Here is a 13525-nt window from a genome sequence, read left to right as displayed (position 1 = left end):
TTTGGTTTTGTTTCTGTTTTTTTTTTTAGCAGTCCACACAGTTTATTCAGCAATAAAACAGAAGAGAACTTCCATCATGACAGACATAAGGCGGTTACAGGGTAGATCTCTGGGATACCTTCTTTAAACAGACTAACAAGTGACTTTTTAACAACATGTGGCAGGCATGATTTGTTGCATACCAACAGCCATTCATTCCTTCCTTCTTCCTTCCTAAAAGAGCTCTGATTTTATTAGGGGAGACAACGTGCCCTATCCAGGCAATGCCAACTCCAGTCCCCTCTGCCAGGTTTCCCAGGCTCCCTTGTGATTCAAGGATGTACGGAAAAAATCCTTGCTGTAATGAGATGTAAGAAAAAATCTGTGAGGGACTTTTGAGAAAGATCTTCTTCCCCAATAAAAGAAACAGACCTCAAAGGAGAAAGCTTTTTACTCCCTACTTCCAGCCTTTGATTGGGATTGAAATGTCTGGAGCAGCAACAAGCTACATGGTACTCGTTGAGAACTGTGAGGACAAAAAGCCAATGTGATAAGGATCCCGGAGGGGAAAGAGAGAAAGGACCTGGGACCTTGAGAACATTGAGTTGCTACACAAGCACTGGATTATCTAGAATCTTAAGTGGAATTTTAAAATTGTTCAGTGGCCTCTGAGATGTTTTCAATGCTTTTTCTAAGTTTCTTACCTGAACTCTAGTTCCATGATTCTTATGAACAAGTGAAGGCCAGAATGAGGCCAATGTCAGGTAAGACCTTCTTAGTTCTAAGAAAAATGCTTCTGCTAAACTGTTCGTAATATATATGGAGTCAAGCTGAGTAACTTCTTTAGTCACCTATCTCCTAGGACAGGTACTTTTCCATTGCCAGGGGAGGACATTCTACATTCAGTCACCACAAAGACAGGATAGTATTTGCTTATGTAGAGCCAAGGAGATGTAGACAGAGGCACTTCTGCATGCTTCTGTGTCACCTATATAGGTGTTGCCTGATTGAATGTGATTTCTCTGACAGTGACCAGTTATCGATCACGTCATACCCACATTGACGATGAGCTAAATAGAGCCAATGATGAATAAATAGTTATATATGAATAAATTATATATATATAATTATCACTGATTAATATATGAGGTAGAATTTAGAACAATATAGTTTATTATTAAAATGTCTAGTTGTTTTACTGGAATAATCTAGAATTCAGCTACAAGGATGCTTTCCCACAAAAGTTATCACTAGAATATAATGAAAGTACACACAGTATGGGGCTTCTCCTCCAGGACTACTGTGTCATAATAATGTCAATCATTAGGCTGTGGAGATTTTTAGGAGTAAGTTAATTCCAAAACATAGGAAATATGGATTAGTCAGGTTCTAGATGAACAGTCTGGCTTGGAATGCTGATTAAATTCATTCTAAAGAAGAGATGCATAGACCCTGGAAGCAGATCCAACAACAACTTAAGCAGTTTCCCAGAGCAGTGACAGTCTGGATCAGATATAGAAAGGAGTCATTTTTCCATCTTCCTTGGGCTACTAGTACGCAACCCTCTAGAGTCTCCATGATTTTTACTTTAAGAAAATCTTAAGTTTAAGAAGTTATTTGCTTTGGCCAGGTTTTTTGTTCAAGGTTTTCTCTGTTCTGATCAGGATTCACTGTAATGCAGGGTTAAAACCAGCAACTCTAGAGTCATATATCCTTTTTCTAACCAGTGGAGGACCCAGAAGAAATGGGTGGCAAGCTTTTTCAAAGGTCCACCTGGTAAGATTCTGGGGAGCCCACTCAAGTGGGAAAGACCAAGGAAGAACAAGGCTTCTATTAGCAGGATTATCAGGATAACACTCAGGGCAATAATCAGCTCTGTTAATACGGTCTAAGAATACTTGGTAACATTCATTCTCAACCAGTTCAGTTTGGTACAACCAGTGGCCTAGTTCTAAACTAGGGAACCATTGCTGTCCACAGTCAGGGCAATGTGAATTATCTGAGAACAATGGGACCTAGAGAGACAACACAGAAAGCAACGTAACAGTAAGAGGCCACAATGACAAAGAGAGACACCCAAACAACCAGTCCTATTACAGGTTTGGTTTAGCACTTTCTCAGTCCAACCACCATTACTTGGAGAGGGTAAAATGTGGCTTGCACCTCCGTGCAATTCTTCAACATTTCGTTGTCTGTTTTTCACTCACTTGCCACCAAGTCTCTGAACTCAGGGACTGATCCAGTCCATGTTATCACTTACTAGCAGCACAGATCTCAGAATAGCTCCTTTAAATCCCAACTTCTCAAGAAAAGGTAGGGTTCTAGGCTAAGTTAATGATTTTTTCTTGTGTGTTATCAGCTGGTGGTGTCACGCAGAGGCACCTGGCTTACTCTGCTTTGCTGGTAAGTTATTATGTCTGCTTGGTGAAACAGAGGAGCTGACAGGTCCAGTGGGTCTTTGGTGGGCACTGGCACTCTTGCCGTTGCAATACACGTACCCAAGTCTTAAGGCCTTGGCACTTGATAGCGATGTAGAGGGGTCAGGAAAACCTGGCAGAGTCCTCTTGAGCGTGGATGCAATGAAGTCTTTCTTGGCAGGACCTTAACCAGGACCCAGTCACAGGGAAGTAGCTGCTGTTGAGTTGGTTGAAGGGTCTGGGAATGCTTCACACACTTACAAATTCTAGCGGGGTTTTAAATCGTCGACTGTCAATGTCAGGAAAGCCCTTCGAGTGTTCTTTCTGCTCCACAACGCCAAGCAGCACCCCTTGGACGCGGCGGAACAGAACATCGTCCCCGTCCCTTACACTCAGTTTTAAGTGATCCTAATTAATGACCCTAAATGGTTAGCTTGATTAAAAAGAGTTAGACCTGGGCTTCCCTGGTGGTGCAGCGGTTGAGAGTCCGCCTGCTGATGCAGGGGACGCGGGTTCGTGCCCCGGTCCGGGAAGATCCCACATGCTGCGGAGCGGCTGGGCCCGTGAGCCATGGCCGCTGAGCCTCCAAAAAAAAAAAAAAAAAAAAAAAAAGAGTTAGACCTTTATCGGGAAAGAGGTAAAATTGTGGAAAAATCTAAAAACTCCTGTAAGTCCATTTAGATGAATTGGTTTTCACAAACTACCACATACTGTACTGTCTTCCACATCGCACTCAGCCTGGGGATGCTGCCGATACTTACCACCATAAGCCATGAGGCTCTCAAGCACACACCTTATTTTTCTTTAAAAATGGACTTTCATATTATAATTTTTTAAAATTGAGATCATGTAACATTGTGTAAGTTTAAGATGTATGCGTTGGTTTGATACATTTCGATATTATGTATGTTTACTACCCAAGCTGGTAGCTAATACCTCTATCATGTTACATAATTATCATTTTTTGTGTGTGTGATGAGAACAATTAAGATCTAGTCTCTTGGCAACTTTGAAGTTTATAGTACAGCATTATTGACTATTATTCACTATGCTTATTTATCTACTAGCTGTAAACATCATCTTAAACAACATCTCCCCAATTCCTCCACCCCCCCCCAGCCTTTGGTGACCACCATTCTACTATTTTTATGTCTGACTTTTTTAGGTTCCACATTTAAGTGAGGGTCATACAGTATTTGTCTTTCTTTGTTGGATTTATCTCACTTAGCATAATACCCTCAAGGTTCAACCATCTTGTCACAAGTGGCAAGATTTCCTTCTTTCTCAAGGCTGAGTAACATTTCACTGTATGTGTCTACTACATCTTTATCCATTCATAGACTGACAGACGCTTAGGTTGTTTCCATATCTTGGCTATTGTGAATAATGCTGCAATGAACATGGGTTTGTGGCAGGATCTTAGTTCTGCAACCAGGGATTGAACCCAGGCCCTCGGCAGTGAGGGTATGGAGCTCTAACCACTGGACTGCCAGGGAATCCCCCCAATTCCTTCTTACATATATACCTAGAGTAGGATGTTTGGGTCATTTGGTAGTTCTATTTGTGATTTTTTGAGGAACCTCCATACTGCTTTCCATAATGACTACTCCAATTTACATTCCCACCAATAGTACACAAGTATTCCCTTTTCTCCACCCTTCTCCAACACTTGCTATTTCTTGTCTTTTGGATAATAGCCATTCTGAGACGTGTGAGGTGGTACCTCATTGTGGTTTTGATTTGCATTTCCCTGGCGATGAGTGATATTGAGCATCTTTTCGTGTACTTCTTGGCCATTTATATGCCTCCTTTTGAAAAATGTCTATTCAGGTCCTTCGCCCACCTTTAAGTTGAATTATTTGCTTTTTTTTGCTATGGAGTTGTATGAGTTATTTATATATTTTATATATTAATCTCATTAGAGATATGGTTTGTGATTTTTTTTTTCCATTTTGTAGGTTACCTTTTCAATTTGTTGTTTGCTGTGCTGTACCTCCTTAGTTTAATGTAGTCCCACTTGTTTATTTTCATTTTTGTTGCCGGAAGCACACACCTTCTCAAGAGACAATGTTTCAATTTCTCCCAGGATCCAGAAGCTACTGAGTTTGAACAAATCCACTTTACAGAGAAATGTGCACATATCTGTCTCATAATTAAATAATGTAATTACCATGTTGCATCTGAGTTTTATGCTGCTCTGTCTTTTGGAACCAGAAGTCCTGCTCAGGCAGGTTTAGAACTTTTATAGTAAATGCACCAAAGTCTTAGTTTTGTTTAGCAGACCAAGCAGAGAGGAGGAGGAGAGAGTAAATGAGGCAGAGAGGATAAACTCCCAAAACTCAGTAAATACCAGAGCACCAATCACACTAATAAGGGTAAATGATCTGTTATTCTATACCATTTGATAATAGATTATGTTGCCAATGAAAATAGTTTGAGAAGTTTGTGACAATTTATAAATTGCTTATGTTCTAATAGTAAATGAAAAAAGCAGCAATACAATAGTATCAAGAGTATAATCACAACAATGTAAAACGAAAGTGTACTAGAAAACCAGATCTGGAATATTCTCAGGATTGTTAACACACCGTCTTTAAGTAATAGAACATTTGAGTGATTGGTTTTTTTTTCTGCATTACCAGTATTTTTCATATTGAATATGCATTACTCAAGGTATCTTTTGAAATTACCTTTTTTTTTTTTTTTTTTGCGGTATGCGGGCCTCTCACTGTCGTGGCCTCTCCCGTTGCGGAGCACAGGCTCCGGACGCGCAGGCTCAGCGGCCATGGCTCACGGGCCCAGCCTTTCCGCAGCATGTGGGGTCTTCCCGGACCGGGGCACGAACCCGTGTCCCCTGCATCGGCAGGCGGACTCTCAACCACTGCACCACCAGGGAAGCCCTGAAATTACCTTTTCTAAATTACAACTTTATTCTTTCAAACTATCATTCCCTTTTTGGTATACTTTGTTCCGGCTTTTTCCACACCCTTACCAAAAAAGGGGAAATGCAAACTAATATTGCAGTAGAGTTTATGTATTTATATCTGACCTTCAGAAGTCTTGTTAATCACCAACAACACAAATATTTGTCCCCACAGCTAAAATTAGAGCTGCAATTTTTTCAAACTAATGTTAACAAAAACAATGAAATGATATAATCTCTAGAAAAGAGTCAACAGTGCCTTACACCATGGTCATTAAAAATGAAGCTGCCATCTTATTATCACAAGACCAGGGAAATTTTGAGATTACATAGGACATGGAAATTCTGTGTCCCAAAGACACACCAATCATGTCTCCAAATGTGTCATTAGTTCAACAGAATGGACTGGTCTAATTCAAAAGTCATATTTAAATAAAGTATAAATATTATAATATCAAAAGAATAATTAGCATATTCTTTATCCCAGAGAGCTTCAAAGATGTTAATAGATTACCATGATCTCTATTTCTTCAAAGACAAGTAGAAAATAGAAATGTGAAATCATTTTCCTAAGGCCACACAGAGTAAAACATTACTGTGCTAGATACTTAACTGATTTATGAATGTTTCCTGAGTATGTCATTAGAATCTTAAAAATGTTACCACTGCGCTATGGAGAGACAATGTCTCTTTTTTTTTAAATCAGAATTCCCATATTGCAAAAGTAATTTTGTATAAAGCAAAAGTGTTTTCATTTCCAAAGCAAACTTTTGAAAAAAATAAAACTACTTCCCACCTGGCTTTGTGAGGAACTGCTACTAATAACCGCTGTTAAACAGTTTGTAAAAATATGATATGCTGTTTCCTTGTCTGGTAATGATAAGCTTAGCAGACCAAAGCATAAATAAACAACTGTGCTATTGTTTTTCAGCTTCAGAAAATTACACATGCTATTACTAGTTGATAATTTTGTGTGCTTAAAATCTAGAAACATTCATTAAAAATTAATAGGCTATGTCATTTTACAAGCATATCTTTAAAAGATATGGAAAGTAGATTATTGGCAGTTTGTGAAATTAACAATGAAAGACTACTGTGTCTCACTTCAAAGATTTACCTAAATATCTAGGAAGGCTCAGGAGCAATTTTGGGAGTTCGCTTAGTGTTAAATTCTCTTATGATCTGAAAGTGCCAAAAAGTAAAAAAATTACCTCCTGTCTATTCGAACACACACACACACACACACACACACACACACACCAGTTGCATCACAGCAACTAAGATCACCCATGAACTGATTTTTTTTTTTAAAGCAGGGGCTCCACTACTTTTCTTTTTCTTCCTGATAAAGAGAAAATACCTTAACTTGCCGCCCCCCCATTTGTCTGTGGGTGCAGCAGAAGTCTCACCAGGAAGAATGACAGACTCGTGGAGGAGATGCCAGTGAGTGATGCCATATATAGTTAATTAATGCCATATGTAGTTAATTAATACTAGAAAGAGAAGTGCAGACACTGTAAGTCATACGATTACAAAGGAGACCAAACAACAGAGCACCCTAACATTTTGGGCCTTTATTAGAGAGAGAGAGTTTTCCCCTTCACTAAAAGGAATTTTTCATAAGCACACTCTTACCCCTGAGGAAGAGGAGTGACAAGTGGGGATTGTTAAATTCGGGGCAAATGGAAAAGGCAAGCTCTGCTCCATTCTCTAATTTCTTTCTCTTGAGAGTATGCCTGCTCACGCTGGGCACAAGTTCTCTGTTCCTCTGTGCCCGGAGCCTCCACTGGGTGGGCCTCCTCTTTCCCCCAGGGGATTCCTGCCAGAGCCCAGTTAGGCAGTTCTGTCTAACTCCTGGGTTCACAGCTGTTAGCAATCCATGAGGCCAGCACAGCCAAAGCCATTACCTTTACTGGCTTCTGACAGTAAACAGGAAATAAATGGTCCCTGTCTTTGCATTGTTCTATATCTCAACTTGTTCAGAAACCAAGCCTCTTCAAGTATCAGTTTTAGGGTGGTTTTATTCCAATAATAAGTATAGCAAATCACTATACTTACTCTTAGAAAAGGGCTTTCATTCATTGCTGATTGATTTGCAAAAACTCCAAGCCAAATCTACTGCCTGATTTATAAGGAAGCCATCGATCACACGAGACGCAGTCCACACTTGAATTATCTGCTTACCAACATCACAGTTCTGGCCATAGCACTCTACAACGACTTGTGCTATTATTTATTAATGTTTCTCTTTTAAAAGGCTCATTGTTTTTTACTTTAAGTATGATGCCAAATGGAAACTACTGCAAAAGGAAATTGAGTGTCACTTGTCAAAGATTAACACCAAAAACATACATAGCATTTAGTCTATGCCAGACTTTATAAATATCACCTCATTGAATTCTCACCACAATCCTATGAGGTAGGTACTGTTACTGCTGTCGTTTTATAGATGAGAAAACTGAGGCATAGAGAGATTAGGAAATTTGCTCAAAGTCAGGCAGCTAGTGAGGGGCAGACTTGGCTCTGCCCCAGGTGTCCTGGCTCCAAAGTCAGCTCTGACCCACCTCAAGTACAGAAAGTGACTATAAAGACAAAGGCAGTGAAAATAAGTCAATGCTCTCACAGTATAAAAATAAAAATGAAATGCAAAGCATAATAACCATTTAACAAAAAATGCACACCCCAAAATTCTATTTTTCGTGCACAAGAAATAGCTGTTAATCACTCAATAGTAAAATTTTAAGTTTAAAAATGAAAATAAAATACAAAGAATAATCACCAATTGATTTCTAAAAATCCACTCTGGAAAAGTCTGTTTTCCTCTTGCAAGAAATTACTGTTGATGATAAGTCAATAATGAAAGCTTCATTTTAAATAGCCTTACTGTAAGATTAATTAAAGTGCCCTGAAGGGAAAGAGGGTTTTAATTCATTTTTGCTGCCCTTTTGCTATGCCCTAAGCAGAAAGTTACAGAGGTTGAATACACCTGAATCATTCTGGGTTTTCATAATGGCATTTTCCCCACCACATCCTTCAGTGTCCTTATCTGCAGTGATAAGGACACCCCAACTCCTTCCCCACAGGAACCGGCCTTCAAGTGATTCATGTGGTCAGCAGGAAGTGGCTCTACAACTTTAGTTTTAACCTAAGCAACAGTACTGTGTCTGTGAAATCAGGGATTTGATGGGCTGTACCTCTCATAAGGTGTCCATGAAGAGAGACAGTGGTGAGTCCCACCCCGTTTCCTTTGCTCACTGGTCACACAGCTACCAGACATTTCCCAGCAACCCTTGCAGTTAGGCAGGGTCACGTCACAGGCTCTGGCCAAGGGACGGTGCCACGGAAGTGATTCCTGGCACCGTCAGTGATCCTGAATGTCCCCTCTTTGTCGGTCTGTGGCTGGAGGAAATCGACTCAAGGACCAGAGGAACCGAAAGCCCCCAAACTCAGGGAGTCTGAGTCCCTGAACAACTGTGGAACACAGAACCCATCCCCACTAAAGCCCACATTGGACTGTGATGTGAGGTGAAAAATAACCCTTTATTCTCTTAACTCACTTTGATTTTGAGATAGTTTATGACAGCACTTAGTTTATTCTGATTAATATAATACATTAAAACAAATGCTTAAATCTTACTCTTTGAAAATTCCTTTTCTTTGTATCCCTTAGAACGACCACTCCTTGGTAACTGCTGATGTAGTAGGCACTGCCCATACCTACACAGTTTGGTCCCCATAGAAAAATGTGTTTCCAGGCACCGACCAAAATAATCAAAGGCTGAATCATATCAAGTCATCTTCTAGCTAACGCTCCTCTGAACTTACAGGTGTTTCTCTTTCGGCTAATCCTTCACTGTAACTGGCACATTGAATAAGCAAGACTTATGGGGTTTAATCACAAAAATTTGTTTTTTCCCATTGTCTCTTTAAACCCAGTCAGGTGCTTCCTTTAACCTTGACTTTTATGGTCATGCTTAGGTTACAAAGATAATCTACTATCACTGTAAATTCCAACTGCAATGCCAAGTCAGTATTTAAAAGTGTCTAGTCAGATATAGTGACGAACAGATCAATCGTCACCCAAAAGTCTCCCTTCCACACACCCCCCCCCCTTATGCAGGACCAGGCGCAAGACGCTCCCGCACCTCGGGGTTAACATCTTCTAGTTTTAAATTCTTTCTCCCAGAACTTAGCTGCTATTTCTGACCTGTGTCTCCCCCAGGGTTGAAGCTGTGAGGGGGAAGTAAAGGGGCAGAAAAATTCCTACTTGGTGAGCACTACACAGTAAGGTAGTGCTATTCTTCCTAGTGTTAGAAGACATCTAGAACTGACATTTCCATGGTGAGTATCTTTACGAATTCTCTAGAGACTCCCTTCGAGGTTCCTCTGACAACAACCCCCATTTACCCATCAATGACGCTCGCTGGGCTGCCCATTCCCAAGCACGCTCCGCTTCTGTTCCCTATTCCCCGCCCCGGCCCACCGCAACAACCAATGTCACCTCACAGCCTTTTACTGCCATGGTCTCCTCCCCTGGGTGACCCCTATTAAAATTATTCCCAGCCATTGGTTCCCCACCCGGTACCTAGGATCCGCATTCCACCCGAGGGCAGTGTGACCATTCAGACACAGCCGCAGCTTTGCACCTCTGCCAGAGCACTCACCATCCCGTCTCTCTGGCTCCTCCGATTTCCCAGTGGGGATGGGCTAGTGGGTGACGGACAGCCGGCTACTACACCCCTCTCCCCACTAGAGTCACATGCTAAGCTCTCTAGCTGGTCAGGTAGAAGTCTCCTCAGATCTGAGATGAGCGACTGAGCACCTCCCTACTTCTTCCTCTTGCTTAGTTTGGGTGGATTCGCAACTCAGCTTTCCCCAGAGAAATCCTCCTCACAGCACTGTTTTAATTTTGAACCCTTAATTCACCTATCCTTGAAGAACCCTTAATTCATTTATCCTTCACTTAATGTCACTGGCAAAGCCCATTAACAATTCCTGAAATAAAAACAGAATCTGGGTAATAAAATAAAGTCTAACCTTTTTTTTCCTTTTCCTTGGTGCTTCGTCCAGTTTCACTTGTTCATAGAGTGCTGTGTGCAGAGGCCCCGCACCCAGCCCTCAAGACCACAGTTCCTGGTATAAAATGGCTGCCCCGACCTTCAGCTCGTGGCTGTGCGCAGAATCACGTGACATGATTCTAACTCAGTAGGCCTGGGGTGGATCCTGGGAGGCTGCTTTTCTAGCGAGCTCCCAGGTGACGCTGATACTCTGTAGATAACCACACTGAGTAGAAAGGTCAAAAAATATCTGTTGAATGGTTTTCACCTTTTGCTTGTTTATTTCTTATTTACAGTAGTTTAGGGAGGCTGACGGAGTTTAGGGGGCAGAGAGCCCCTCAAATTGTCCCTTGCCACCACTGACCATCCTCAGTTTTAGCCTCTGCTCTCACCCTTGTTAGCATCAACAGCCGATGTCTTTTGCCCAGGTACATGTGAATCCATCCTTCCCGCAACAAAGTCTCCAAATGCCTGACAGCTCTAAGACCGTCCATAGTAGGCAGTTTTTCCAATTGAAAAATGATATAGCTCTGTCTTTGACCTTGGTCAGAACCTGTTTATGATCTAGGCAGTATTTCAGAGAATGCTGTACAAAAAGGCCAGACCTTAACATGGGGTCAAGGACTCAGAATTACACAAGTCTCAGTAAGGCTCAAAGAAAAGGGCTCACCTCACCCCATATGGAAGTGAAAGCGGCCATTCAGACTACACACCTGGAAGGTGTGGCCCCATCTTACTTTAAATCTCCCTTAAGGCAGATGGGTGATTTGCATAAATTTGCATAGTATTCACGATTCTTATACTGTCCAGTGATAAACTGACTTACTAAGAGAAACTTCTGTCCCAAATTCCAGTTTTGGAGATGATAAAACAAATGTTACCCAGAAACCTCTTGAGTTCAAAGTAGAGGGCAATGCGGGTAGCAGAGGCCCTGGCAGAGCTAAGCTGGAGAGAGGAATCGGTAAAGTTTGATTGGGGATCTGGGATTACAACTGAAGCAGCAGCTTCTCCAAATTCAAGTCTGTGTTACTTATTACTTGAATTGGCTAATTCTTCCTTATTTCCCACCATAAGTGAGCACCGTAGCTTAGAAAGGCAAGGGAAAATGGGTGAAAACAGAAAAGATTTCAGAGTGTAAGTTCACTACTTCCAGATTCTTCACTTACTTGGCTGTTGGCTTGGGGCAAGTTAATAATCTTTCTGAGCCTGAAATGCCTCTTCTATAGAATAAAGATAAGAATAACAGTCTTGCAAGGTCATTATGAGAATTAAAAAAAATATATACCAAGAGGCCTCATGCAATGCCTGGCATTTAACAGGTACTGACCACATAACCCTCTCCCCCTTCAAGGACAACAGAGACATGGAAGACACTTGGTATTCTGCGAGCACCAAAGGTTTGTAAAGCTCTTTAACTTTCAAAGCACCTTCACAGCTGTTTTCTTACTTTGTTTTTCTAGGGAAAAAAGAGGGGAAAGGAAGATGTGAAGAAAAGAAATACAAAAAGAGGGAAGTATGGAAGAAGCACGGGACACTGCAAAACAAAATCTAGAGCCTACGTTTCCATCAGACCGAGATGTGGCATGTGACTCAGGTGGCAGAGTCTCTCACAAGTCAGGTGAAGGTCAAATGACAGTGAGTGAAGTCTGCAGTAAATGCCCTCCAATTAAAATAATAGTAAGTCAAGTATCTGAGTTTGTTGTGAATTTGACCCATTAATTAATTTTTGAGAAGAACGAAGTCTTCTTATTCCAATCACCAGCAAGTGGAGTAACAGTGTAGCGCTCAGCCTTGATAATCACTGATGTGTATTCCCTGGTGGGACCGTAAGGAATACAGCAGAGCCATGTTACCCTATTAAAACCGCCTAAATATAGTCTCTGTGGTGTAATGTTTCTGGGAACCTTTTACATGTCAAGATCCAGAGCAAGTACAAATCGGCAGTACAGAGAGAATTAGATCTCAGCTGGAGCTCAAACTGTACCCATCCCCTCCCCTCCTCCCTTTAGGGATCTACTTACATACAACCACTAAGCATCCTTCAAAATAGAAGTCAGGCTAAAGGAAAAGAGACTGGCCTCCACCAGCCTGGCCCACTAGCATCGCCCCTCTGGCCTTTGACTAAGTCCTTGAAGAAGGGCAGCATGGGGAGATATTCACAAAATATATTCACAAATATTTGAGAGACATGGGACACAGTAGGTAACAGAACATGGGGAGCATATGACAAAGTGGGATAAAGAATGGGGAAAAGGAGCTGTCCCTATATCCCTGGAGAAAACAGTGTGGCATTTTGCCCAATGGCCAAGTGTCCTGGGCCCAATGAATCTGGGTTTGGATCCAATTCTGCCATTTTCTAAGTGTATGAGTCGGGGCATGTTTGTTAACCTCAGTTTCATTATCTACAAAATGAACACAAAAATAGAAACATCTCGGAACTTCCCTGGTGGTGCAGTGGTTAAGATCTGCCTGCCAATTCAGGGGACACGGGTTCAAGGCCTGGTCCAGGAAGATCCCACATGCCGCAGAGAAACTAAGCCCATGTGACACAACTACTGAGCCTGCACTCTAGAGCCTGCAAGCCCACAACTACTGCAGCCCACGTGCTTAGAGCCTGTGCTCCACAACAAAGAGAACTCCCCGCTCTGGCAACTAGAGAAAGCCCACGCACAGCAATGAAGACCCAACACAGCCAATAAATAAATAAATTTATTTATTTTTAAAAAAAGAAAAAGAAAAAGAAACATCTCTTAGAGTCTTTCTAAGGTTTGAAAGAGACCTGTGTAAAAGCTGGGCCTATCAACTTTTCTCAAGTCATGGCAGTTACAGAAAATGACATATGTATTATAATTCTATAACGTAATGAAACTGCTTAATCCCAGAGATAGCAGCATTGGAGGTCCTCAGCCCCAGATCCTGTCCACACCCCCTGAGGGCTGAAGGGATAATAACAACAACAGTGAGAGCAAACAGCATTGCTATAGAGCTTCCTGGGTGCCAGCTGCTGTTCTAAGTGCTCTACGTTGATTAACTCATTTGATTCCCACAGCAAACTTATGAAATGAGTATTATCTTTTTTTTTTTTTGCGGTACACGGGCCTCTCACGGTTGTGGCCTCTCCCGTTGCGGAGCACAGGCTCCGGACGCGC

The 13525-nt window shown here is 41.6% G+C and overlaps 1 protein-coding gene and 1 pseudogene across 1 annotated transcript in view; both read right to left on the bottom strand.

Annotated features, from left to right (window-relative positions):
- Positions 1 to 13525, bottom strand: part of SLC35F4 (solute carrier family 35 member F4) — a 269905-nt gene that overhangs the window by 186412 nt on the left and 69968 nt on the right. The gene's annotated exons all lie outside the window — the stretch shown is intronic.
- On the bottom strand, positions 1593 to 3170 carry LOC112390504 (torsin-1A-interacting protein 2-like; annotated as a pseudogene).

The sequence above is a fragment of the Neophocaena asiaeorientalis genome, unplaced genomic scaffold (genome assembly GCF_003031525.2).
Source record: "Neophocaena asiaeorientalis asiaeorientalis breed wild unplaced genomic scaffold, Neophocaena_asiaeorientalis_V1.1 scaffold603, whole genome shotgun sequence".
NCBI lineage: Eukaryota > Metazoa > Chordata > Mammalia > Artiodactyla > Phocoenidae > Neophocaena > Neophocaena asiaeorientalis.
Note: the sequence above shows the minus strand (reverse complement) of the source record. Positions and strands in the feature narration are given on the sequence as shown.